This window comes from Anomaloglossus baeobatrachus, unplaced genomic scaffold (genome assembly GCF_048569485.1).
Source record: "Anomaloglossus baeobatrachus isolate aAnoBae1 unplaced genomic scaffold, aAnoBae1.hap1 Scaffold_63, whole genome shotgun sequence".
Lineage (NCBI taxonomy): Eukaryota > Metazoa > Chordata > Amphibia > Anura > Aromobatidae > Anomaloglossus > Anomaloglossus baeobatrachus.
Genome location: NW_027444997.1, coordinates 395,080 through 419,952, shown reverse-complemented (window position 1 = coordinate 419,952; position 24,873 = coordinate 395,080). Strand labels below are relative to the sequence as shown.

General features: G+C 49.0%; 1 pseudogene; it reads left to right on the top strand.

Moving 5' to 3' along the window:
• The first annotated feature begins 17,638 nt into the window (after positions 1 to 17,638).
• LOC142285899 (U2 spliceosomal RNA) lies at positions 17,639 to 17,845 on the top strand (annotated as a pseudogene).
• The last annotated feature ends 7,028 nt before the right edge of the window (positions 17,846 to 24,873 follow it).

The following is a 24,873-nucleotide window of genomic DNA, read 5'->3' as shown; positions in this document are numbered from 1 at the left end:
TTTGCAGAGCACATCTGCCTGCATTGCACACTCCAAGTTTTTTAAACTCAGCCATTATACTAGCAAACAGTCAGTGTACCTAGTGGCATCCTAAACGTGGCTATTGTACTTTTGTCAATTCACAGTATTGGAACGTTATTTGCAGCACGTCTGCCTGCATTGCACACTCTAACTTTTTTAAACTCAGCCATTATACTAGCAAACACTCACTGTACCTAGTGGCATCCTAAACGTGGCTATTGTACTTTTGTCAATTCACAGTATTAGAACGTTATTTGCAGCACGTCTGCCTGCATTGCACACTCTAACTTTTTTAAACTCAGCCATTATACTAGCAAACACTCACTGTACCTAGTGGCATCCTAAACGTGGCTATTGTACTTTTGTCAATTCACAGTATTGGAACGTTATTTGCAGCACGTCTGCCTGCATTGCACACTCTAACTTTTTTAAACTCAGCCGTTATACTAGCAAACACTCACTGTACCTAGTTGTATCCTAAACGTGGCTATTGTACTTTTGTCAATTCACAGTATTGGAACGTTATTTGCAGCACGTCTGCCTGCATTGCACACTCTAACTTTTTTAAACTCAGCCATTATACTAGCAAACACTCACTGTACCTAGTTGTATCCTAAACGTGGCTATTGTACTTTTGTCAATTCACAGTATTGGAACGTTATTTGCAGCACGTCTGCCTGCATTGCACACTCTAACTTTTTTAAACTCAGCCATTATACTACCAAACAGTCAGTGTACCTAGTGGCATCCTAAACGTGGCTATTATACTTTTGTCAATTCACAGTATTGGAACGTTATTTGCAGCACGTCTGCCTGCATTGCACACTCTAACTTTTTTAAACTCAGCCATTATACTACCAAACAGTCAGTGTACCTAGTGGCATCCTAAACGTGGCTATTGTACTTTTGTCAATTCACAGTATTGGAACGTTATTTGCAGCACGTCTGCCTGCATTGCACACTCTAACTTTTTTAAACTCAGCCATTATACTAGCAAACACTCACTGTACCTAGTGGCATCCTAAACGTGGCTATTGTACTTTTGTCAATTCACAGTATTGGAACGTTATTTGCAGCACGTCTGCCTGCATTGCACACTCTAACTTTTTTAAACTCAGCCATTATACTAGCAAACACTCACTGTACCTAGTTGTATCCTAAACGTGTCTATTGTACTTTTGTCAATTCACAGTATTGGAACGTTATTTGCAGCACGTCTGCCTGCATTGCACACTCTAACTTTTTTAAACTCAGCCATTATACTACCAAACAGTCAGTGTACCTAGTGGCATCCTAAACGTGGCTATTGTACTTTTGTCAATTCACAGTATTGGAACGTTATTTGCAGCACGTCTGCCTGCATTGCACACTCTAACTTTTTTAAACTCAGCCATTATACTAGCAAACAGTCAGTGTACCTAGTGGCATCCTAAACGTGGCTATTGTACTTTTGTCAATTCACAGTATTGGAACGTTATTTGCAGCACGTCTGCCTGCATTGCACACTCTAACTTTTTTAAACTCAGCCATTATACTAGCAAACAGTCAGTGTACCTAGTGGCATCCTATACGTGGCTATTGTACTTTTGTCAATTCACAGTATTGGAACGTTATTTGCAGCACGTCTGCCTGCATTGCACACTCTAACTTTTTTAAACTCAGCCATTATACTAGCAAACAGTCAGTGTACCTAGTGGCATCCTAAACGTGGCTATTGTACTTTTGTCAATTCACAGTATTGGAACGTTATTTGCAGCACGTCTGCCTGCATTGCACACTCTAACTTTTTTAAACTCAGCCATTATACTACCAAACAGTCAGTGTACCTAGTGGCATCCTATACGTGGCTATTGGACTTTGCTATAGTCCCACTAGTGCCAAGACATTTGCAGAGCGCATCTGCCTGCGTTGCACACTCCAACTAATTATAACGAAGCCATTATACTAGCAAACACTCACTGTACCTAGTTGTATCCTAAACGTGGCTATTGTACTTTTGTCAATTCACAGTATTGGAACGTTATTTGCAGCACGTCTGCCTGCATTGCACACTCTATCTTTTTTAAACTCATCCATTATACTAGCAAACACACAGTGTACCTAGTGGCATCCTATACGTGGCTATTGGACTTTGCTATAGTCCCACTAGTGCCAAGATATTTGCAGAGCGCATCTGCCTGCGTTGCACACTCCAACAAATTATAACGAAGCCATTATACTAGCACACACTCAGTGTACCTAGTGGCATCCTATACGTGGCTATTGGACTTTGCTATAGTCCCACTAGTGCAAAGACATTTGCATAGCACGTCTGCCTGCATTGCACACTACAACTTTTTTAAACTAAGCAATTTTACTAGCAAACACTCACTGTACCTAGTTGTATCCTAAACGTGGCTATTGTACTTTTGTCAATTCACACTACTGCAAATCTATGTGCAGCACCTCTGCATGACAACCTCGTGCTCTGTTTTTAATAAGCTATAATGATAGCACAAAATACTGCCATTTTGTGGCATCATAGAACTGGCTGTTGTATTCCATTAGTGCCCCACTGGTGACAAGCTATTTCTAGCACCTCTACATCACACCCTCATGCACATTTTGCTACGCTAATGTTATAGCAAACTCATGGAATTCATTGCTGCATTTCATAATTCGGAGGGATAGAAAGTCAGGCTTCCTTTAGCTTTTCCTTCTTTTCATAGACAGCATCTCCAAGACAAATTTCCCCTCCACGTCTAAGTGTGGAGAGGCAGCTAGTGCGCATGCGTGTGCCGATGTACCCCAGCTGCAGCATAATTACAGTGTTTCGCCTAGTGAGTATGCTCAGCCTGACTGTGCCATTCCTGACGCTAAGTTTTCATTTCGGGATACAGCGCATGCTCCCACACTAAGTGTGAAAAGCCTCTTTGCACAGGTGCTTGCATTCCGTGCCGGGTCTAAGTCCTGTTTTGGGCATAGACACCATGCTAAAGCTGATAGTCTTTTTTCAGAGACTGTATTTCATGCTACTGAGCATGCTCAGGCACTTCCTGCATCAGAGACTAGGTCCGGTAATGAACTCTTTGGCCCTGGCCCTGATGTGGGGGTCCCATATAGACCACAGGGCATCAGGTGTCCTCCCAAATGGCTTGCAGAGGCCCACACCTATGACTTGTCACCGCATTATTGATGCTCAGACGATGACTGGTGAGGTGTTTGGGTCATGGCAGCCATGAGGTCATCATTGAAGTTGCGTTTCCAAATAGGACGCTAGTTATGCCACTCATGACGTGTCACTCTACTTTTGTCTCCAGGAGGTGCATTGTGGTTCACCCTGGTTTGGGGCGGACCCAGGTTATAAAAGGGGCTGGAGCCAACCAGGAGGTGCGCAGTCTTCTATTATGCTCCGAAAGAGCACACCTCCATGTGTTGAACCCATTGCGGCTTTAGGCCAGAGGTAGGCAGGGATCGGGTGGTGGATGCAGGCCACCACCACAGTTGGTAACGCAGAACGGTTAAGACCAGCTCCTGTCCTAACAGTCCTGCTTGTGCAGCCCAGTGGCATTAACAGGCCTGCTGCTGCTGATGCGCCTGCTGTCCACAGGTGTGGCCCCTACGCACACGGTCAGCGTACTCAATGGCCCCTGTGTTGTTAACAGGGAGTTCCTGGGCTGGGTGGGCATGTGGACCCTGTGACGCTAACAGGGCTCACAGTCTCCAGATCGAATGGCGTCTAACTCGGTTCAGGCTACTATTAGTTTCATAGCCACACAGCTCTGTATCCTCCACCAAACCTTCAAGTTGCCAACCTCTCCTTTTCCAACTGGGAGCACGGTGGACACTGACTGGTGATGGGGATATATACCTTTCTCTTTCTTTTCTTATTAATTTTCGTTATATAGCGGTCACAGATTATATACCACTTTATCCAAATCTGCCAGTCCCACTGTAACAGATGTTGTTTCTTCAGCAAATGTTACAGTTGCTTAACCACCAAATCCACGGACCAAAACTTTTTTCCCCTTTCCAACACACCTGTTCCCCTTTCCAACAGCATCTGTCCTTTTTCAACTCATTTTGGGATATGACCAAAAGTGCAACTGTGCAGGGACACCGTACTCAACGCCATCTCAGCACAGCAGCCATCCCTCGGTCCCTCCGATGTGGACAAGTAAAAGACCATTTCCTCCTATCCATGACAAAGCGTTGAGATTCACTCTGTGCAGCACTGGTGTTTAGTGGACAAGTAGATCTAAGATTGCGTACCACATTCTGCAGATACTCCTGTATACGTGCGTCTATTTCTATGGCAGGAATTAGTTCGCCAAATTTTGTCTTGTACCGGGGATCTAACAGTGTGGCAACCCAGTATTCAGGATTAGTTCAAATTCATACAATCCGAGGGTCATGTAGGTAGTGCAGCAAGAAGGCGCTCATGTGTCTTGTGCATCCAGGAGGACCAAGTCCTTGGTGTGTTGGTGGCAGAGAGGTGAGAATCGTGCATCCTTCCTCTGCCCTCTACCCACAACCTCGCACAACCGAAATGTGAGCAAGCTCTCACTCATCTGCTGAGTCTTCCATGCCCATCGCCAGTTCGTCCTCCATTTCTTCATGGGCTCCTGCACTTTCATCAACACTTTTTGCTGATACTATGCGCCCTTGTTAATCCCTCTCCCTCACCATGAATGCCGCATAGGTGCCGCTGACCATCTGGACCTCGTAGATCTTGTTATCCCTTCCGCATATGACTCCTCCTGTACTTCCTCCCCTTCCTCTTGTCCCAACACCTGACTCAGAATAATAATTACAGTGTGCTCCATCATGTAGATGACCAGAATTGTCACGCTGAGAATGACATTGCCAGTGCTAAACATCTTCGTCGACATTTCAAAACTGTGTAGCAGGGTGCATAGGTCCTTGATCTGACACCACTCCAGCAGCGTGATCTGCACCACCTCTGGATCAAGTTATCCCAGGCTATATGTCTTACCGTATTTCAGCAGGGCTCTGCGGTGCTGCCACACACGCTGCAACATGTGCAGATTCCAATTCCTGCGTGTCGAAACATCGCATTTACGGCGTTTAACTGCCAGACCCTAAGACTTCCGGAGTGATGAAAGTTGTTGAGCTGCTGTGTGCGCACGATGGAAGTGAGCACATAGCGAGCGTGCCCACTGCACAAGGCCATGTAGGCCGTGATGGTGTTTTAAAAATTGCTGGCGAATTCGGTTCAACACGTGAGCCCTAAAAGGCACGTGTGTCACATTGCCCTGAGGATGGCCCGCAGCCAGGTTTGCATCATTGCCGCACACGGCTGTTAAGTCACCAACGTAGTCCGCTCCGTCAATTTGTACTCCGGTTGCCAGGTGACAACGTGTTCCTTTCATGAATAGTGCTGATGATGTGAGAGTAGTCGATGCCAGCGGCGCAGGTGGACGCAGGTTATGCTCACCCACTGGGCTGCATTACCTTGACAGATGCAGAATCTCTGGCTGAATGTAGCTGGTGGGTATCTCACAGATGAAATACCATCATTCAGCTACAACCAATGGGAAGACACCACACCCTTTTTTATGCCCATCCTGTCTGCAGACCACTGCCAGACATAGCTATGAACCTCTGGTTAATTTTACCCCCAGTTCAGTTTTATGATTTTGTGTGCTTGTTACCTGACTACTTTTCCTGCTTGCTGTTTATGTACCTTGTTGGCCGATACGCATTTCAACTCTGCTTGTTTTCTGATTCTTTCCTGGCCGTCCCATTCTGTTCCTGTTCCTCAATTAATGTTTTGACCCTGCCTGACTACTATTCTCTGTAATAGCGGTGTGACTCACATTTCCCATACATTTCAAAGTAAAGCTTTGACCGCCTGATGGCATTGAGCTCTGCTGCCAGCATAGTAAGGAGGTGTGTGGTAGTCCTTGTGCGCAGTTGCAAGGAAGGGTGGCCTGACCACACAGGGTTTGCGCCAAGGTAGAGGACCCACACGAGGTTGAAGAGGCAGAAGCAGTGTATTAACTTCTACATACAGAACAAGGATTGAAACAACTCGTGGGGACGGCAAGACTTGTACAGCAGACCCTTCTCCATCTCTCACCATAGTTTGCCAGTGCCCAGTCAGTGACATGTAATGACCCTGTCTATGCTTACTGGTCCAAGTATCTGTGTTGAAATGCACCCTGTCGCACACAGATTTTCTCAAGGAAGTGGTGATGTTGTGTGCGACATGCTGGTGTAGCGCGGGCATGCTTTTCTTGGAGAAGCAGTGGTGATTGGGCATGTGGTACTGGGGCACAGCGACAGACATAAGGTCTGTAAAATCCTGTGTGTCCACTACGCGTAAAGGCAGCATTTCGGTAGCCAACAGCTTACAGAGGGATAGAGTCAACCACTTAGCTTTGTCATGGGTCGCAGTAAGTGGCCTTTTATTTGACCACATCTGAGGGAAAGAGATCTGGCTGCTGTCTGTAGACGGTGTTGAGTAGGGTGTCCCTGGAAAAATGCAGGTTTGTGAGAAAAGTGCAGGCGGAGACATGATGTTGCCTTCATCTTGCCTTCAGATCTGTTCATCTTGTATCATTTTTAAAAAACACATCAAGCAAGGGTTACTCCAAGCGGAGTCTACCTTTTTTCCCAACATTGGGCACACAGACACCCCATCAGTGGCAGCACTTGTGCCCTAGTTGCAAACAGGATGTTTTGATTTGCATCAAGCACATTCCAAATCCACAAGCATTTACTCTCCCCAGGATGACACAGGGGTAGTAAATTCCTTCTGGATCCATGACTTGTTCATTTTGATGAACGTCAGTGTGTCCACATTGTCACTGGACAGACGCGTGCGCTTATCTGTCAGCACACACCCAGCAGCACTGAAGAAGACACGTTCAGAGACAACGCTGGCAGCTGCACACGACAAAATCTCCAAGGCGTAACTGGAGAGCTCTGTCAATTTTTCTAGATTTGAAGCCCAAAAGGAGCAAGGCTCCATTTGCAAAGTCATTGCATCGATGTTCATTTCGAGATACTCCTGTATCATCCTCTCCATCCGTTGACTATGTGTCAGACTTGTTGTCTCTGGTGGCCTTGCAAAGGAGGGTCTAAAAAAATTATGAAAATATTCCATAAAATTGCTGTTACCAGCACCAGATACGGTCCTACTGGTACGGGTAGACTGTTGAAGATGACGATGCCGTCCCATGTTTGTCAAGTTACAACTGGGAGAATCACTCCCTTCACCTGCACGGTTGTTTGGTGTAAAAGCCGAGCTAAGATCGAGTAACAGCTTATGCTGATACTCCAGCATACGTGCGTCCCTTTCTATGGGTGGAATTATGTCACAAAATTTGGACTTGTCCCGGGGATCTAATAGTGTGGCAAGCCAGTAGTCATCATCACTTCTAATTTTGACAATCCGAGGGTCATGTTGGAGGTAGTGCAACAAGAAGGCACTCATGTGTCTTGCGCAGCCATGCGGACCAAGTCCACGCTGTGTTTGTGGCATAGAGGTGCTAACCGTTCTTTCTTCCTCTGACATCTCCCCCCAACCTCTTTCAACTGAATTTTGACCAAGGTCTCCCTCATCCGCTGAGTCTTCCATGTCCATGGACAGTTCGTCCTCCATATCTTCATGTCCTCCTGCACCTTCCTCAACATCTCGCCTGCTACCATGCGCCCTTGTTGATCCCTGTCCCCCATGGTCCCATGCCTGCCGCGTTGGTGATGATGAACGTCTGGACCTTGGTGATGTTGTTGTGTCTTGCGCATATGAATCCTCCTGTAGTTCCTCCCCTTCCTGTTGTCCCACCCCCTGACTCCGAATAGTGTTTAGCGTGTGCTCCAGCATGTAAATGACTGTAATCGTCATGCTGATAATGGCATTGTCAGCGCTAAACATATTCGTCGCCATGTCGAAACTGTGCAGAACGGTGCATAGGTCCTTGATCTGAGATCACTCCATCAGGGTGATCTGCCCCACTTCTGCATCTCGTTGGCCCATCATGACGTATTGCACCAGGGCTCGCCGGTGCTGCCACAGTCGCTGTAACATGTGGAGAGTTGAATTCCAGCGTGTCGCCACATCGCATTTCAGGCGATGAACCGGCAGGCCGAAAGACTTCTGGAGCGATGCAAGTCGCTCAGCTGCGGCGGTTGAACGGCGGAAGTGAGCACTGCAGACAGTTTACGTGCCCTGGTCAGAAGGCCATCTAGGCCGGGATAGTGTGTTAAAAATTGCTGGACAACAAGGTTCAACACGTGAGCCATACAAGGCACGTGTGTCACCTTGCCCAGGCGAAGGGCCGCACCCAGGTTTGCAGCATTGTCGCACACGGCCTTACCAGGCTGCAGGTTGAGTGGAGACAACCATTTATTAAACTCGGACCGCAGAGCTGACCACAACTCCTCAGCTGTGTGACTCTTATTCCCAAGACATGTCAAGCTAAAGACCGCCTGATGCCGTTGCGCTCTGCTGCCAGCATAGTAATGAGGGGTGCGTGATTCCTTCTGCGCAGTGAGAACGCTGGTGGCCTGACCAGGCAGGCTTGGGGCGGAGGTGGAGGACCCAGATGAGGTGGAGGATGCAGAAGCAGTGGCGGAACTTGGACAGACAGAGGATTGACACACAAGTCGTGGGGACGGCAAGACTTGTGCAGCAGACCCTTCACCATCTATCAACATAGTTACCGAGTGCCCAGTCAGCGACATGTAACGTCCCTGTCCATGCTTACTGGTCCAAGTATCGGTGGTGAAATGCACCCGTTCACACACAGAGTTTCTCAAGGAAGCGGTGATGTTGTGTGCGACATGCTGGTGTAGCGCGGGCACACCTTTCTTAGAGAAGTAGTGGCGACTAGGCATCTGGTACTGGGGCACAGCGACAGACATAAGGTCTCTAAAATCCTGTGTGTCCACTAGGCGGAAAGGCAGCATTTCGGTAGCCAACAGCTTACAGAGGGATAGAGTCAACCTCTTAGCTTTGTCATGGGTCGGAGGAAGTGGCCTTTTATTTGACCACATCTGAGGGACAGAGATCTGGCTGCTGTGTGTAGACGGTGTTGAGTAGGGTGTCCCTGGAAAAATGCAGGTTTGTGAGGAAAGTGCAGGCGGAGACATGATGTTGCCTTCATCCAACGTAGGTGCTATCGATGTCTGAGAGAGCTGTACACACTCACTTGTTTCCCCTTCCAAACCAACTGACGACCTACCAAGCAAACTGCCTGTTGCGGTTACAGTGGTGGAAGTTTTGCGTGGAAAAACAGGTGTGACAGCTGTCCCCACAGTCCTAGAAGATGAAGAGCGCGCGGATGCACTGGAAGGGGCGGGCGGTGGATGGTTCGCTCCGCTAGGCCGCATTGCAGCACAGTGAGCTTCCCACCGGGACCTATGATATTTATTCATGTGACGATTCATGGAAGAAGTTGTCAAACTGCTGAGGTTTTGACCTCTACTAAGAGAATCATGACAAATTTTACATATCACATGATTTGGGCGATCTTTTTCTATGTCAAAAAAGGAACAGGCTAGGCAAGGCTTAGAGGCCATGCGACCTGTTGATGCACCCCGAATAATGCTCATAGGCAGAGTGGTGGCTGAGGATGCAGTTGTAGACGTGCTACCAGTGCTCCGACTCTGTCCAGGAAGGCGCAAGGTAATTTCGTCGTCGGTTGCATCCTCCTCCACCGCCTCTGTTGACCTCCTCGAGTGCCTGACTGGGGGTTGACAGTAGGTGGGATCTAGAACTTCATCATCAATTGTTGTGTTTGCACTACCCTCCCCCTCAGACCGAGCCTCTTCTTGCCCTGACCGAATATTTAAGTTGTCATCCTAATCGGGTATCTGCGTCTCATCTTCATCAGTATGTTCCTCATTGCCTATAACCACAGTTGTTGGAAAGGCAGCATTTTGGTAGCCAACAGTTTGCATTTTATGAAAGTCAACCTCCAAGCCATGTCATGCCCTTCTAAAAGCATGTATAACACAGCGAGGGGACTCCAACCACAGTCTCCCTCGTTGCCACTCACTGGGCCACACACACCCCACTTGACTGGCATCGGTTGAGCTCCCTTTTGAAAAAGAAAAAGATGCTTTGCATGAAGCACTCTCAAAAATACGCGTGCCTTTCCCGTCCCCTGGCTGACCCAGGGGAAGAAAAGTCCTCTGAGAGCCATGACTTGTTCATCTTGGTTCTTTTAGAGACACAGCGAGGGGACTCCAACCACAGTCTCCCTCGTTGCCACTCACTGGGCCACACACACCCCACTTGACTGGCATCGGTTGAGCTCCCTTTTGAAAAAGAAAAAGATGCTTTGCATGAAGCACTCTCAAAAATACGCGTGCCTTTCCCGTCCCCTGGCTGACCCAGGGGAAGAAAAGTCCTCTGAGAGCCATGACTTGTTCATCTTGGTTCTTTTAGAGACACAGCGAGGGGACTCCAACCACAGTCTCCCTCGTTGCCACTCACTGGGCCACACACACCCCACTTGACTGGCATCGGTTGAGCTCCCTTTTGAAAAAGAAAAAGATGCTTTGCATGAAGCACTCTCAAAAATACGCGTGCCTTTCCCGTCCCCTGGCTGACCCAGGGGAAGAAAAGTCCTCTGAGAGCCATGACTTGTTCATCTTGGTTCTTTTAGAGACACAGCGAGGGGACTCCAACCACAGTCTCCCTCGTTTCCACTCACTGGGCCACACACACCCCACTTGACTGGCATCGGTTGAGCTCCCTTTTGAAAAAGAAAAAGATGCTTTGCATGAAGCACTCTCAAAAATACGCGTGCCTTTCCCGTCCCCTGGCTGACCCAGGGGAAGAAAAGTCCTCTGAGAGCCATGACTTGTTCATCTTGGTTCTTTTAGAGACACAGCGAGGGGACTCCAACCACAGTCTCCCTCGTTTCCACTCACTGGGCCACACACACCCCACTTGACTGGCATCGGTTGAGCTCCCTTTTGAAAAAGAAAAAGATGCTTTGCATGAAGCACTCTCAAAAATACGCGTGCCTTTCCCGTCCCCTGGCTGACCCAGGGGAAGAAAAGTCCTCTGAGAGCCATGACTTGTTCATCTTGGTTCTTTTAGAGACACAGCGAGGGGACTCCAACCACAGTCTCCCTCGTTGCCACTCACTGGGCCACACACACCCCACTTGACTGGCATCGGTTGAGCTCCCTTTTGAAAAAGAAAAAGATGCTTTGCATGAAGCACTCTCAAAAATACGCGTGCCTTTCCCGTCCCCTGGCTGACCCAGGGGAAGAAAAGTCCTCTGAGAGCCATGACTTGTTCATCTTGGTTCTTTTAGAGACACAGCGAGGGGACTCCAACCACAGTCTCCCTCGTTGCCACTCACTGGGCCACACACACCCCACTTGACTGGCATCGGTTGAGCTCCCTTTTGAAAAAGAAAAAGATGCTTTGCATGAAGCACTCTCAAAAATACGCGTGCCTTTCCCGTCCCCTGGCTGACCCAGGGGAAGAAAAGTCCTCTGAGAGCCATGACTTGTTCATCTTGGTTCTTTTAGAGACACAGCGAGGGGACTCCAACCACAGTCTCCCTCGTTGCCACTCACTGGGCCACACACACCCCACTTGACTGGCATCGGTTGAGCTCCCTTTTGAAAAAGAAAAAGATGCTTTGCATGAAGCACTCTCAAAAATACGCGTGCCTTTCCCGTCCCCTGGCTGACCCAGGGGAAGAAAAGTCCTCTGAGAGCCATGACTTGTTCATCTTGGTTCTTTTAGAGACACAGCGAGGGGACTCCAACCACAGTCTCCCTCGTTGCCACTCACTGGGCCACACACACCCCACTTGACTGGCATCGGTTGAGCTCCCTTTTGAAAAAGAAAAAGATGCTTTGCATGAAGCACTCTCAAAAATACGCGTGCCTTTCCCGTCCCCTGGCTGACCCAGGGGAAGAAAAGTCCTCTGAGAGCCATGACTTGTTCATCTTGGTTCTTTTAGAGACACAGCGAGGGGACTCCAACCACAGTCTCCCTCGTTGCCACTCACTGGGCCACACACACCCCACTTGACTGGCATCGGTTGAGCTCCCTTTTGAAAAAGAAAAAGATGCTTTGCATGAAGCACTCTCAAAAATACGCGTGCCTTTCCCGTCCCCTGGCTGACCCAGGGGAAGAAAAGTCCTCTGAGAGCCATGACTTGTTCATCTTGGTTCTTTTAGAGACACAGCGAGGGGACTCCAACCACAGTCTCCCTCGTTGCCACTCACTGGGCCACACACACCCCACTTGACTGGCATCGGTTGAGCTCCCTTTTGAAAAAGAAAAAGATGCTTTGCATGAAGCACTCTCAAAAATACGCGTGCCTTTCCCGTCCCCTGGCTGACCCAGGGGAAGAAAAGTCCTCTGAGAGCCATGACTTGTTCATCTTGGTTCTTTTAGAGACACAGCGAGGGGACTTCAACCACAGTCTCCCTCGTTGCCACTCACTGGGCCACACACACCCCACTTGACTGGCATCGGTTGAGCTCCCTTTTGAAAAAGAAAAAGATGCTTTGCATGAAGCACTCTCAAAAATACGCGTGCCTTTCCCGTCCCCTGGCTGACCCAGGGGAAGAAAAGTCCTCTGAGAGCCATGACTTGTTCATCTTGGTTCTTTTAGAGACACAGCGAGGGGACTCCAACCACAGTCTCCCTCGTTTCCACTCACTGGGCCACACACACCCCACTTGACTGGCATCGGTTGAGCTCCCTTTTGAAAAAGAAAAAGATGCTTTGCATGAAGCACTCTCAAAAATACGCGTGCCTTTCCCGTCCCCTGGCTGACCCAGGGGAAGAAAAGTCCTCTGAGAGCCATGACTTGTTCATCTTGGTTCTTTTAGAGACACAGCGAGGGGACTCCAACCACAGTCTCCCTCGTTGCCACTCACTGGGCCACACACACCCCACTTGACTGGCATCGGTTGAGCTCCCTTTTGAAAAAGAAAAAGATGCTTTGCATGAAGCACTCTCAAAAATACGCGTGCCTTTCCCGTCCCCTGGCTGACCCAGGGGAAGAAAAGTCCTCTGAGAGCCATGACTTGTTCATCTTGGTTCTTTTAGAGACACAGCGAGGGGACTCCAACCACAGTCTCCCTCGTTTCCACTCACTGGGCCACACACACCCCACTTGACTGGCATCGGTTGAGCTCCCTTTTGAAAAAGAAAAAGATGCTTTGCATGAAGCACTCTCAAAAATACGCGTGCCTTTCCCGTCCCCTGGCTGACCCAGGGGAAGAAAAGTCCTCTGAGAGCCATGACTTGTTCATCTTGGTTCTTTTAGAGACACAGCGAGGGGACTCCAACCACAGTCTCCCTCGTTTCCACTCACTGGGCCACACACACCCCACTTGACTGGCATCGGTTGAGCTCCCTTTTGAAAAAGAAAAAGATGCTTTGCATGAAGCACTCTCAAAAATACGCGTGCCTTTCCCGTCCCCTGGCTGACCCAGGGGAAGAAAAGTCCTCTGAGAGCCATGACTTGTTCATCTTGGTTCTTTTAGAGACACAGCGAGGGGACTCCAACCACAGTCTCCCTCGTTTCCACTCACTGGGCCACACACACCCCACTTGACTGGCATCGGTTGAGCTCCCTTTTGAAAAAGAAAAAGATGCTTTGCATGAAGCACTCTCAAAAATACGCGTGCCTTTCCCGTCCCCTGGCTGACCCAGGGGAAGAAAAGTCCTCTGAGAGCCATGTCCACATTGTCAGTGGACAGACACGTGTGCTTATCTGCCAGCAGACCCACAGCAGCACTGAAGACAGGTTCCGAGAGAACGCTGGCTGCAGGACACGACAAGATCCCCAAGACGTACGTGGCGAGCTCAGGCAATTTATCAAGATTGGAAGCCAAGAATGAGCAGGGCTCAAGTTGCACATTAATGGAATCGATGTTTCCTTGCATATACTCATATATCTGTGTGTCCTCCTCTTTTTCCTTGTCCAGCTGTTTTGTTTTCGCATGAGTATATGTCCTTGTCACTTTCCAATGTGTTTGAGTTGTTTGTCACCTTTAGGACACCTTTGAGGGTGTTTTCTAGGTGTTTTTCTGTGTTTGTGATTGCCTGCCATTGTTTCCTATTGGCTCGAGTTCGGTTCGTCGAACGTTCGACGAACCGAACTCGAACGGGAGGTCCGTTCGGCGAACCAACCTCGAGCCGAACCGCGACCGGTTCGCTCATCTCTAGTCATGATAACACTTGTACCATCTTTTCATTTAGATTCCACCTACAATTATTTACCGATTCCAGTTCTGAAATAGGCTTTCATGATCTACTCACTAGAATTCTCAAGTGCATAAGGTACTGAGACATATACATGTTCACACCATTATAAAGAACAAAGTATAAACATTGAGGTTTTTCTCACACCCATGTTCCTGTGTTCTTTGATATGATATGTGTTCATTTCCTTCACTATATAGGATTGCAAGTTTTCCATTTGTACCTTAATGGCAATGACGCTATACAATTGAACACATATCATCCTGTTATCCATATAGGTGTGTATTTACCTGCTTGACTATTTTTGGTTGTTTGATCCAGAATGTTTCTCCAGATAGGTCATGTGGAAATTTTCTTTCCTCAGTACAAATGTTTTCACTATGGCTTTGGAAAAATTTTTTGTATGTGCATCATGGTCATTTGACCCATTGTACTCTCAAGTAGCAATATATTGTACTGTTATGTTGTACTATGTACTAATTACGTGTTTATATGGTTTTGTAACCCTTTATGATCTTAGATAACTTTATCCTTGATAAAGACCTAAAAACAAGGTCGAAACGTTGGATGAATTATCCTTTTGCACAAATAAAGAATTTTCAGCATTCCAAGAGTTCTTTTCTTACGTTATTGATCACTATAGTGTGCCAGAGCTATTTCTATTGAATTGACTCTTATTTTTTCTGAGCACCTGCTATATACACAGTGACCCAGACATATTCAAGTTTCATTCAGAAGGCAGAGGGAAGCCTTAGCAGCTGAGCCTATATCTTGGCTTGTGAGCATTAGAACAGGCCGGCGATTACAGGGTAACATGAAAAATGTCCAGCTTGCATTATGACTAGAACATGACAATATCCTTTTAAGTACTAACCTATGATGCGTTCCTAAGCAGTTGATGTTATATGTTCTACATTTCATTTTCTGCATACTTTACAAGTAGTAGAATTTGCTTTGATATAGGCAACTGGATTTTCACAATGAAAAGGCAAAGGATAACGCCCGAAAAAGACGCCATACATTATGTCAGTGCCATCACTGACAAACCTGGATTGACCATGAAATACATCAATCCCCTTAAAGGTGAGTTAAAACAAGTTTTAACTAAATTGCCTTAATATTGTCATGCATTAGAATGACTGTCTTAGGTAATGATAAATATTTTCTACAGGAAGAGGAGTGTTTGCTGAAACTGAAATCGAAAAAGGGAGTTTTGTTGCAGAATATCGAGGCGAGCTCACGTATGCACTTACGATGGTAGACAACTACTCGAGATTTATGGTTGTGGTACAAGTCAAAGATCTAATGGCCCATACTGCAGCGAAGGTCTTCCAAGCACACTTATGCATACCTCATGGCTACTCAGAGAGAGTCCTCACAGATCAAGGCACAGCCTTTGAAGCGGAAATCTTCAAGGACTTCTGCAGCTTTTACCGATGCAGGAAGATGCGCACTACACCCTACCATGCTCAAACCAATGGTTATCAACCTGCTCAGGACTTTACCCCATATTCCAGATGTGGCCTTACAAGTGATTTATAGAGGGGTAACAATACGATGGGATCACCGGATCTAATCTCCCTTTTTATACACCCTAAAATCTTGTTTGCTTTAGAATAAACAATAACATCATAAAGGTATAGCAGTACCGTTTCAAAGTTTCGGTGTCCCAAGCAGCATTCCATCAGCCTCTGGAAGGTTCCTGGCAAATTGCACAGCTCGAAGGGCATGCTTTTGAACTCGCAGAGACCCATCGGGGTGGCAAAGGCGGTCTTCTCCCGGTCTGCCTCAGCAACGGACACTTGCCAATAGCGACTAGTGAGATCAAGGGTAGAAAAATAATTTGCAGTTCTCAATGCAGCTAGCTATTCCTCAATACAGGGGAGTGGTGCTGTCCTTCTTCTTTAACAGGACCAACGGAGCTGCCCAGAGGCTACAACTGTCACGGATAACCCCAGCCTCCTTCATGTTGCTCAACATGTCCTTGGTACACTGGTAATGTGCAGGTAGTTTTGGCTTATATCTCTCTTTGATGGGTGGGTGTGCACTTGTGGGGATGTAGTGTTTGACCCCTTTTATTCTTCAAAAGTCTAGCGGATGTTTGCTGAAGACTTGCTCGTATTCTTGCACTAGCCTGTAGACCCCCTTCTTGTGATGTGAAGGTGTGGAGTCAGTGCCTACGTGTAATTCCTTACACCACTCCTCTGGCTGACTTGGTGAGCTGTCACTGAATGGGTGGGCTGAAGCAATGGTGGATGCTGCTGTTTGGATAGCATGTGTATCTACTGAGAACAGCTTATCAATGGTGGCAAATCGGAGCAGCTTAATCTCTTGCTCTCCGCAGTTCAACACTCTCATGGGCACTCTTCCCTTCCATATTAATGAATAAAACTATGATGTAAATAGCATATAGATACCCCACAAATGCAGATAAAAGTAGGTTATGGGAAAAGGGGGAAGAGAGAAACAGGAAAATAGTGGAATAAAGTATACCTTCCAGGTGGGAGAGGAAATGGCAGCACAGCCAGTGGAGGTGAAGCAAGGGGAGCCTGCAACTAAAGAGTTGAGAGCGTTATCACATGGTGACTGAGCCTGATTGTAACAGGAGCATAGAGGTGCCGATCCTGTCTTACCTGTGTTGGTGTAGAAGTGGGTGTCCTGTGGTGGAGTCAGCTATGTGCAGTGGTGGCCGTGGGTTCTTTTATGTGCGACCGTAGTAATAGCTGCGCCCACTTCCTGTATGGGAGTGGAATGCAGTGAGGGTAATGGAACGCACGCCTGCGCATTTGTGTTTAACGTCGCGCATGTGCAGAACGGAGAAAAGGCTGCGCTCACTTCCTAATGAAAGGGAGTGAGACGCATCTGGGAAGGGAAGGGAAAAGATTAGGGTTTGGGGATGATGAAAGGGCTTTCTACGGGCAAGGATGGCAAAGGGTGGCAGTGACGGAAAGTCAGGCAGCCTGTCCTGTCCTGTCCTGTCCGTCCGTCTTTTTGTATCATGAATTGGAAAGACTGCAAGGGGGAGGGGAGGTGCTTGTGTCCAAAAGGAGGAGTTATTCAGATTCATTGCAGTGGGCGGCGGCTGCAAAAAGCACCATTCTTCTTGTTTTTGCTCTGCAAAACAGCCTTTTCAAGGGTTGGCTTGGGTGACAAAATGTCTTCTGTAGGCGTGGGTTTGTCTCCCTCTCCCTAAGATGTGTCCGGTATAGGCCAGGGTGCCACTCAAGGCCGTAACCAATTCGGGTTATAGCTTCTCGGCCTTTTGGCTAAGATCAAGTGTAGTTTCGGAGGACGCTACCTTGGTCGGTACTGGAAGGTGCCTGGGATTGCACGTCTGCCGGCCTTGAGGAAGTGTGTGCGCCTTCTGGTGACACATAGCCCTCTTGTGCCTGGACGGTTCCCAGGCAACGGGAGGCGATCACCTTTGTTATTTTGAAGTCCTACTGATAAACAGAAAAAAAAAAAAATTAAATCTGTTCTTATCAGTTTAATATCTGATACGTCCCCTCTCTGGGGACCATATATTAAATGGATTTTTAGAACAAGGAGATGGAAAAAATCTTGCTCTGTCCACTCCACGCATTGACCTGGTATTGCAGTACCTCCAGGACCGGTGCACCCCTTCTTAACCCAGTTTCCAAAAGCAGAACTCAATTCACCTGATTCAAATGAGCCCCATTAGTGAATTGAAAGAAAGCAAAAACTTTATATGCACCTCAATTTGGCCAATTCACTTTTCACACTTTCACCCTTTTTTTTATCTTTCACACCTTTTACTTGCTTTATTGATGCAAAAAGCTGTGCCAAATAGCAAACTCATCTCCACTCAACTTGACCAACTCTGCTATGTCCCGTGCAGTATCTTATTCTCAGTCTTATCTAGATCATTTGCAATTGAATAGAATAGATCCCTTTTGGCTGCTTATGACTGTGTAAAATATGTAGCTTTACTGGGCTGGGATGAGAGAATCCATTGAAGCATGGTGTAGGGATTGTGGTTCCTGTGTGCTAAGAAGAGAGGCTGGCACCAGCCAGAAAGCCCCATTGCAGCCAATAATCACTTAATAACTTTTTCAACTTGTCATCATATGGGAGGCCTTCCATTCCTTGTAGTAGTCTAGTTGCCCACCTTTGAACTGACTCTAACTTCTGAATGTCCTTATTAAAATGTGGAGCCCAAAACTGGTTCCCATATTCCAGATGTAGCCTTACAAGTGATTTATAGAGGTGTAACAATACGTTGGGATCACGGGATCTAATCTCCCTTTTTATACACCCTAAAATCTTGTCCCAAGCAGCATTCCATCAGCCTCTGGAAGGTTCCTGGCGCATTGCACAGCTCGAAGGGCATGCTTTTGAACTCGCAGAGACCCATAGGGGTGGCGAAGGCGGTCTTCTCCCGGTCTGCCTCAGCAACGGACACTTGCCAATAGTGACTAGTGAGATCAAGGGTAGAAAAATAATTTGCAGTTCTCAATGCAGCTAGCGATTCCTCAATACGGGGAATGGTGCCGTCCTTCTTTTTTAACAGGATCAACAGAGCTGCCCAAAGGCTACAACTGTCACGGATAACCCCAGCCGCCTTCATGTTGCTCAACATGTCCTTGGTACACTGGCAATGTGAAGGTGGTATTGGCTTATAGCTCTCTTTGATGGGTGGGTGTGCACCTGTGGGGATGTGGTGGTGGACCCCTTTTATTCCCCCAAAATCTAGCGGGCTTCCCACCGGTAACCCGCTCCCCAGCTTGGATGGATGCTGAGGGAGCCCCTTTTGCCCGCAGGCTCTGGCCCTGGGAACTGTAGCCTTGGCGGTGACTGTGCTTCCCTCTACGGTGTGAGCTGTTGCCTTCAATCGGGTCTTGACTGCTGGGAAACCCTGGAGGTTCCTGTCGCTAACGGATTTGACCGGTTTTACGGCGACTCCTAGCCTGGTCGGGGTCCGTAGGCCCTGCCGGATGGTGCTGGCTTCTCTTCACTCCCCGATCTGGTACCGGCGGGCCACCGCCCATCCCCGGTCCGTACGGTTCACTCCAATCAGCCTCTCCTGCAGAAGGTCACCACCGTCTGCCAACCTTGCTGAGTGCCCGGGCCACACACACGGACACGGTCAGTCTCCTCTCCTCTTCACTTCTCTAACTCCAAAACTGATCTCTAATCTGACTCCTTTTCCCGCCTCCAGGACTGTGAACTCCTCTGTGGGTGGGATCAACCGCCTGGCCCACCCCCTGGTGTGGACATCAGCCCCTGGAGGAAGGCAACTAGGATTTGTGTTTAGCTTCGGTGTGCCTAGCCGGAGTGTAGAGCGTGTTGGTGTAGTACCTGTGACGACCTGGCTTGTCCAGGGCGCCACATTCCCCTATAGTAAAATGCAGACCGTCCGCGGGCTGCCCGTCCATCACCGGTTTTATTTTCACAACTGAAAAAGAATAAAACGGTAAAACATGTAAAAGCATCATAAACATTTTACAACGGTACAGCTTCCGCTCTTCTCCCACCCAAACAACCTGGCCCTGATGCTGCCCCTAAGAAGCGGGCAGCACCCCTTGACCCCAGTCCAGCACCAAGTTGCCCGAGCGGGTTCTGTCTCTTTCAGGGGGCCCACGTCCAAGGGGACCCCTGAACCCCCGGAGGATCGCCACCGGTTACGGTAGTGGCGGGCCTAGGCCATCCCTTTCCTCCAGGCCCATCCTCCCAAATCAGCCTCTCCGGAGGCGGTAACGGTGTCAAGCCAACAAACATTTTTATTTACATTGCACTAAGTTTGTGGTTGCCCTGCAAGTTCTCGGGCTTGTCCGTAAGCAGTTCCTTACGCAATGGTTGCACAGTCCCTACGGGGACAACAGTTGCCGGCAACGGCCGGTTTAATCACGGTTCAATCAGGTAAACTTCTTTGGTTGATCATCTTTACTTATCATTTAAAACTTTCAAACTGGTACACTCAACACATAAAGCCCCCCCCTTTTAAAGAGTAGTTTCCCTGTACCTAAGTGGGGGTCTACCTAGGTTGGGGCGAGTGGACCTTCGGGATCCGGTGTCAGTGGTGACAGGCAGTGGGGCAGAGGGAACAGTCAGTTCCTCCTCCCTGCTATCATGTGGGGCAGGCGGAGGCGTAGGGGAGCTGGGTACAGGTACATCCCTGGGCACTGGCTCGCGGTTAACCGTTTCCATCATTTCTTCATCCACGGGTTGTGGGAACAGTATCACTGGAAGGATCACCGCACCGTTCTGTGTAGGCCAGTCTGCTGGAAAATCACCCATCATGGTGTGGATTACCTCTTTTTCCTTCTCCACTGGACTGGGAACTGGAGCCTCATCCGCTACTCTCAATGCTGGTGGGCACTTCTTCAGGTGGTCTCGGGAAACCGTGGCCAAAGTCCCCCCCTGGTCACGGCTGATCTGGTAGGCCTTCCCATTCTCCCATCCTGTGGGCTGGACTACATACGGGGTTTTTTCCCATTGATCATCCAGCTTGTGGGCCCTTCTTTTCCGCTTCAGCACTACATCCCCAGGTTGGAAGGAACCGGCAGGCGCCTTCTTGTTGAAGCACTGCTCCTGTTGTCCCCGACTCCGGCACAAGTTCTTTTCAACATACTCCTGGACCTGTCGGTACTGTGTCCTCCGCCGAGTGTCCCATTCAGCTGTCGACAGGAGTGCTTCTGAAGCTTCCAAGCCCATTTCCAGATCCACTGGTAGCCGGCCGGGACGAGCTCTCATCAGGTATGCTGGAGTGCATTTCGTAGAGCTGGAAGGGATGTTGTTGTACATATCGACCAGGTCAGGTAGATTCTCCAGCCACAGGTTCCGCTCTTCCAGTGGTAACGTCTTGAGGAGGCCCAGGACCAAGTGGTTCATCTTTTCACAAATGCCATTGGTTTGGGCGTGGTAAGGCGTGGTCCGGATTTTCTTGCAGCCGTACAACTGGCAGAATTCCTGGAATACCTCTGCTTCAAAGGCCGGACCCTGGTCGGTAAGCACCCTCTCCGGGTACCAATGCGGTCAACAGAAATAAGCCTGGAAAGCCTTAGCAGCGGTGCGGCCGGTTAAGTCCTTAACTGGGACAACCACCAGGAACCTCGAGTAGTGGTCTACGATGGTCAGAGCGTAGGTGTACCCACTTCGGCTGGGGGTGAGCTTTACATGGTCAAGGGCAACCAGCTCCAGCGGTTGGTGTGTAATGATCGGGTGTAGGGGTGCCTTCTGGCTGGCCTCGTCCTTCCTTCTCAATGCGCAAGGGCCACATTCTCGGCACCAGGCCTCCACAGATTCCCGCATTCCACTCCAATAGAACCGCTCTCTTAACAACATCTCTAGCTTCTTCCACCCGAAGTGCACTGCACCATCATGGTATGCTTGCAGGACGGTGGGCACGTTAGCCTGGGGAATCACCAGCTGGCGGATCTTCTCGTGAGTCTTTGGATTAATCAGCTCGCGATACAACTTCCCCTGGTGTTGGTATAGCCGGGTCCATTCTTGCCACAGACGTTGGGCTTCGGCAGGGGCAGCAGGGTCTATCCCAGCAGAACCCTGTTCCACTAGAGTCTTGACCAGGCGGACAGCAGGTGCCTGGTCCTGAGCTTCCTGCCAGTCCTGTCGGGGCAGCGGATCCAGGTTCACCCGTTGTTGGTAGACGTGCACCTTCTCAGTGAATGGCCGGTGAAATGCAGGCAACTCGATCTCTTCGAGGTCATCATCCTCTGGCCCCTCTTCCGACAGGTGGGGCATCCGGGAGAGTGCATTGGCATTGACGTTGGTACGGCCGGCCCGGTACTTGATGGTGAAATCGTAGTTGGCTAACCTGGTCACCCACCGCTGCTCCAACGCGCCCAGCTTGGCCGTATCTAGATGGGTCAGCAGGTTATTGTCTGTGTACGCGGTGAACTTGGCTGCTGCCAGGTAATGGCGGAACCGCTCGGTGATAGCCCACACCAGTGCCAAGAGCTCAAGCTTGAAGGAGATGTAGTTCTCAGGGTTCCTCTCAGTCGGTCGGAGTTTTCGGCTAGCATAAGCTATTACCTTTTCCCTTCTGTCTTGGACCTGGGATAGAACAGCCCCCAAGCCCACATTGCTGGCGTCGGTGTAGAGGATGAATGGGCGGCTGTAGTCAGGGTACGCTAGGATTTCCTCTCCGGTCAGGGCTGTTCTCAGCTGGCGGAAGGATTCCTCATGCTTTTCTTCCCACACCAATGGGGCTACTAGGGATCTACCACCCTTGGTCTGTCCTACGAGGAGGTCTTGCATGGGGGCAGCCATCTTTGTGTACCCCTTAATGAAGCGACGGTAATATCCCACCAGGCCCAGAAACTGCCTCACTTCCCTCACTGTGGTCGGTCTCGGCCAGTCTTGGATGGCGGTGATCTTCTCGGGGTTGGGGGCGACACCTTCCGCACCAACCACATGTCCTAGGTACTGCACTCTGGGTTTCAGCAGATGACACTTTGAGGGCTTCAACTTCATCCCATACTTGGCAAGGGACGCGAACACCTCGGCTAGGTGCTCCAGGTGGGCTTCATACGTCTGTGAGTACACAATCACATCATCCAAGTACAGCAAAACGGTCCCATAGGCAGTCTTCTCTCGGTCTTCCGGTGCCACGGCCACCTGCCAGTACCCGCTGGTGAGGTCAAGGGTGGAGAAGTAGTTAGCGGTTCTCAGCGAGGCCAGGGACTCTTTGATGCGGGGCAGAGGGTAAGCATCCTTATGCGTTATCTGGTTAATCTTCCGGTAATCCACACACATCCGCATGGTGCCATCCTTCTTCTTAACCAGCACCAACGGAGCGGCCCAGGGACTACAGCTGTCCCTAATAACCCCTGCCTCCTTCATGTTCCTCAACATGTCTTTGGCGCATTGGTAGTGGGCAGGGGGAATAGGCCTGTATCTCTCTTTAATAGGGGAGTGTGTACCGGTAGGGATGTGGTGTTGAACCCCTTTAATCTGCCCAAAATCTAGAGGGTGCTTGCTAAAAACCCGCTCATACTCCTGTACCACCCGGTATACCCCTTCCTTGTGGTGTATGGGGGTATCATCAGTGCCGACATGTAGCTCTCGATACCACTCGCCTAACTCCCCCAGGGATGAGTGGGAACCGGCAGCAGGCGGTGTGACCGGGGGAACGGCTTCATGGATCGTGTGGGGATCTAGAGTGAGCAATTTGGCAAGGGTAGCGTACCGGGTGGTGCATGAATGCACACATTGTCAGGTTTCCGGGTTTTCCAGTCCTCTTTTGAAAGAGCTTGCCCTCGGTTAACATGGAGTTTTATGTTCTGTTGCCCTACTTCCTGTCCAGCTGCTTAAAAGGCCGCCTCTAAGCCTAGTCCAGTGCCTGAGTATACTGCTTGCTGTGTGCTCCTGCTTTGCTGCTGCTGCTACTTGATTACCTTTGGATCCTCCTGAAAATCTACCGACCGACTCTGGACCACACCCGGTTTCTTCAAACTGTGCCCGGACTCCGTCTGCCGTCTTTGGTCAGCACGTCTGCCCGGTTTCTTCCGGTTCATAACCATTCTGGACTTTCATCCCGTACGGACACTTCTGGACTTTACCGCTTGCCCCTTGTGTCCCGGCTGCGGCGCATTTAGGCCTTCCGGGGTTGATTGCCGGACAGTCCCTGTATAGGGGTTCGCTCTGGTGGTCTCCGTGGGGGAGTCTGGTGCGTGGCCCCGGGAATCCCCTTCGCTCCGTTTCAGAAAGGTATTTTCATGTGTTTGTTATACTTTGTATTTCCGTTGTGTATCTACCATGGTTACATATCATAAACATCTTGTACCACAAACTCGTCTCTGGCTGTCATTGCCCTAACGCTATCGAAATCCTCAAAACATACAATAGTATTACATTATACTCAGGCCACAAGAGGATTTCACTGGGGCAATGACTGAGACACGAGGAGTAGATCAGCTCTTTTCTATGATTAACTCCTTGCAGCAGGAGATGGAGGTGGTGCAGACTAAACTTAGAGATATGGAGGCACAGCTGGGCCATGATCACCAGGTACTGGGTCCGGCTATACAGGACTTGCAAGTCAGAGTGGAGGCTCAGGAAGCCGGCCCCACTACGTCCGTATCAGCTGCCGGTATGCCTAGGTTACCCCCATTCCGTTTCAATGGTGACCGTAGTCAGTTTCGTGGATTTGTGAACCAATGTATACTGTTTTTTGATGTACATGCTGATTATTACCGTTCTGACCGGTCCAAAGTGTTATGTATAATTATGTTATTAACCTCACAAGCACTGGCTTGGGCTAATCCTATGATAGAGAACCGGGACATCCGTTTAAATCACCTAGATGATTTTCTGACCGCAATGGCGCAGATGTTTGATGATCCGAATCGCCGTGCTACCGCTGAATCGGCTCTCCTTTCCTTACGTCAGGGAAAGCGTTCTGTAGTTGAATATGCCACTGAGTTCAAGAGGTTAGTGGTAGACACCGACTGGGGAAACAATGCATTATTGTCTGTTTTCAGAAAGGGGTTGTCCGGTACCATCAAGGACGAGTTAGCTCGTTCTGAATCTCCAGGGGATTTTGAACTGTTTCTCCAGCACTGTGTGCGTATTGATACCCGCTTGACGGAACGTAGACAGGAAAAATGGGCAGCTGTAAACCGTGTAAACAACTTTGCATTTCCTTCCAGAGAACCCGCTCTCAGGACGCC